Raw genomic sequence first — 4,176 nt, forward strand, 5'->3', positions numbered from 1 at the left:
AGGTAGTAATCTCGTGTGGTTTCGAATTACTAAGGCTCGTGTAGTTCGGCCAACCTCGATGTCGTGAAGATTGTAATCTCGTGTGGTTTCGGATTACTAAGGCTCGTATAGTTTGGCCAATCTTCATTGTGGTACTTGGTTCTTGGTATTGGGTTAAAGGGTTAACCTTGGTCGTATATATATTGTTAAATATATTAATGTATTGTTGTGTTGTAGCTAACCCTCCGGGTGTAGCTTATTGGCGTTGTTCTCATCGTCGTTGGTGAACTTATACTTGTTGATATCTTTAGCTTGTTGCTTAGAGATCGTACGGTATGCTTAGTGTAGTTGCCTTATACAGGGATGCTTCGGTACGCGGTATTTGATATTTGTGTGGCGTGTCTATTTTATACATATATATGTATGTAGTATGTTATCACTCACTAAGCGTTAGCTTACCCTCTCGTTGTTTACATTTTTATAGATTGCATGGATGCGGTGGCTCGGGTAAGCGGGGACTAGTGGACTTGCGTAGTTGCTTTAGAAGGCTTGCTTTTGGATTGATTAGGATTGGGTAGTGTATCCCCAATCGCCATGCTCGGCTTTATTTTGTATTAAAAGTCTTGTGGTCGAAAACTTGTATTTTAGTACGAAAGTCGTAAAACGGCCGATGTGGGCCCGGTCTTCATAAAACTAATTTTATTAATGGAACGTGTTAGTTTTACATATATGAATGTGTGGTTGAAAGCGTTTTGTCTAATTAGGTCAGGAAGTGGACAATCTTTTTCGCATTTCAAACTTTTTGGACAGACCAGTTTGGCGCGCCGCGCGGCTTTATGGCGCACCGCGCCAGTTGCTGATCGAACAAATTTATTTTTTTTTTTGGTATGTTACAAGTGGATTGTTCGTGGTTTGGTTTGGGTTGTTACAAGTGGTATCAGAGCATGATCTAAGGGATTTAGGTGACTTGAGATAGGTGCCTAGACTTAGACTTGTGTGTGTGCTTAATTTTTTGCGGGACTTGTAGGATTACGGGTCGGAATGGGTTTAGTTAGTTCCTTGTATATAGGTCGACTAACGTTTATATTAGTAATGCCGATATTATTAATATATGATTGTGTTGTGATTATAATTCTCGCGTGTGTTTATATCGCGTAGGATTTTGTTTGTGTTTGTTTATATCATCAAGCGAGGCGGTCGTTGTACTAACGAGTGATATGGCGTGTATGCGTAATAAGGACTTGCAAACCTTATTACGGGTGCAAATCGGGTCTAACGAGTGATGTACGACGAGTGTTTAGCAAGATGGGGCGGTGTTATGTATGTGCTTTATACGTTCGTGATCTAATCGCTTTGCATTCCTTAGAATGGCGACGGGAAACGGGATCGAGACGAACGATTTGGAGTTTAACGCTAGAGTTGCGGCCGCCATTACGGAGCAAATGGGTGCGTTGGAAGAAAGAATGGATAGGAGGTATTCCGAATTTCAGAGTAGCAGTGAAATGGAGCATTGTCTTAAGAGTTTCATGAGGACTAAACCTCCGATGTACGATGGGAAACCGGATCCCTTGGTAAGCACCACTTGGATCTCGGATGTCGAAGGGTGTTTTCGAACGATTGAATGTCCTCCCGAGAAGAGGACAAGGCTCGCTACGAGCTTGTTGCGGGGTAGAGCAAAGGATTGGTTGGATGGTAAGATTGATCTTGTCGGTGGTGAACCGTTTATGGCGTTATCATGGGACGAGTTTAAGAAGGAATTCTTCGAGGAGTTCCGAACTTCAGCCGATTTGTCAGAAATGCGTAATGAGTTGCGAAATTTGCAACAGGGTTCTATGGATTTGAATACACTCAAGACGACCTTTATGGCGAAGGCTCGTTTTTGCCCAAAGTATTTGGGGAATGATCATTTGTTGATGCAAGATTTCTATCGGACCTTGAATGATGACTTGAAGAGTAAAATTAGCCGGGGTCAAGCAAAATCGTTTGCGGAATTATTTGACTTGGCTAGAGGTTTCGAGTCGTATTCACGATCGAAGAGGTGTGAACCTTCAAGTGAGAGAAGGGTTGTTTCGTATGGTGCTCCAAGTAAGAGGACTAAGGGTCCGAGCGTGAGCACGGGTGATACGCGGACGAGTATATTGGATTCTAGTGCACCTAGATGTTACAATTGTGGCGTGAGGGGTCACAAGTCTTGGGAATGTTCGGTACCAAAGAGTGATGGCATGGTGTGCTTCAATTGCCAAGAAGAAGGACATCGTAAGTCGGAATGTCCCAAGTTAGCGGGGACGGGTGCGGCAAGGAGACGTTAAGGTACGTTTCGTTTTAATAAATATGTCCTTTGATTATTTATTAAGTGCCGTTGAATTTGAGTTTGTAAAATGCCTTGTGTTGTGCGTATTGTTGTTATGGGTGACGTTCCTAATGGAAGTACCCTATGGTGATGTTTTGATTAATGGGCGAAGGGCGTAAGACTTGGTGCAACCAAGCATTCCTTAGTATTTGGAAATGTTTCTACCAAGCCATGGAAATGGGTTTTGGTGTTCGATTGTTAAGTACGTGTTCGCTATAATGTGGAAGTTGATGAACCATGAGGTTCGTCGGGTGGATTGGAACCCGAAAAAGATCGAGTGTTTGATCTCGATGTATGTTGGTAAAGGAGTCTACGTGACACCACATTAGGTGCCTCTTTTATACCTACTAGCGTGGTGTTCAACTCTGATTGTGTTGCGGTTACATTGTACTTAGGGTGCCGAAGTGAAACCCTTAGGTACATGAGTGATCGGGTAAAATTTGACAAACTAAAGCAATTGGATGATTGCGAGAGTAGAGTGGTGTAATTTGCGGTACACTTTTCGTTCGAAGTGTTTAAGGATTGGTTGAAATCCTTCGTATGCTCAAGGTTGGAGCAAGTTATGGTGATGGGTCGTGTGAGCCCAATTGTTGGTAAAATCTACCTTTGGTAGCATTGTACGGTTGTACGAGTTGTGGATATGGAACGTAGTTCCAAGTGGGGGAGTTGCACTCCCGCACGAGGAGGTTTTTAGTTTGAGACTTCGGATGATACTTTTGGTAGATCCGGAAGTTTGCGTTGGGACCTAGTTTTGGTCGATTTGTGGTAAAGTACAATTTCGGTTAAATTGTACTTATGGTTTTGGATGTAAGTTACCACCGAGGTGGTAATGTGGTAAATCTCGTTGAGAGATAAAGGACATGTTTGGCGAGCAAGGTGAAATCCCTCGGTTAAGGGATGTGTGTATCGGATTCTCTTTTAGAGAACTATTGTTGGGTACCTATGTTTGATATAGGTGGTTCTTGCTCGATTGTGTGGATGGTTAGTGGTATCCGTTAGGGTTCACTATAGTGTAGCAGAGCGCGATGTTACGCTACTCGTTGTTCGAGGCCAAATGGGCGTTGATTGGTGGAGCATGACCTTTAGGGTCCGCTGACTTCATCATGGTTGTTGATTGGTGGAGCATGACCTTTAGGGTTCGCTGACTTCATCATGGGAGTACGTGATTGGTGGAGCATGACCTTTAGGGTCCGCTGACTTCATCATGGGAGTACGTGACCGGTGGAGCATGATTTTCGGGGTCCGCTGACTTCATCAGGAGCGTGGTGTTATATCGGTGGAGCATGACTGTTGACGGGGTCCGCTGACTTCATCCGGTGTTGAGATTGGTGAAGCATGACCTTCGGGGTCCACTGACTTCATCATGGTAGTGGATCGCGTGTGGTTTCGGATTCACGATGACGCGTGTGGTTTCGGTCATCTTATTGTGGAAGTGAGTCGCGTGTAGTTCGGATTCACAAATGACTCGTGTGGTTTCGGTCATTGTATTGAGGAGTGAGTCTCGTGTAGTTCGGTCATTCCTCTGGGATAGTGACTCTCGTGTAGTTCGGATTCACTATGGCGCGTGTAGTTCGGCCAATCCCGTTTGTTGTTGTGGTGAAGGTAGTGAGTCGCGTGTAGTTCGGATTCACTAAGGCGCGTGTGTTTTCGGCCAGCCTTCGTGTTGTGTGATCTGTCGGTTGTTTTATACACCGATGGTGGGGTCGTAAGGACCATGATGTTGATCTGTTGGTTGTTTTATACACCAATGGTGGGGTCGTAAGGACCGTGTTGTATGATCGATCGGTTGTTTTATACACCGATGGTGGGGTCGTAAGGACCATGATGTTTGATCTATTGGTCGTTTG

The sequence above is a fragment of the Rutidosis leptorrhynchoides genome, chromosome 4 (genome assembly GCF_046630445.1).
Source record: "Rutidosis leptorrhynchoides isolate AG116_Rl617_1_P2 chromosome 4, CSIRO_AGI_Rlap_v1, whole genome shotgun sequence".
Taxonomy (NCBI): domain Eukaryota; kingdom Viridiplantae; phylum Streptophyta; class Magnoliopsida; order Asterales; family Asteraceae; genus Rutidosis; species Rutidosis leptorrhynchoides.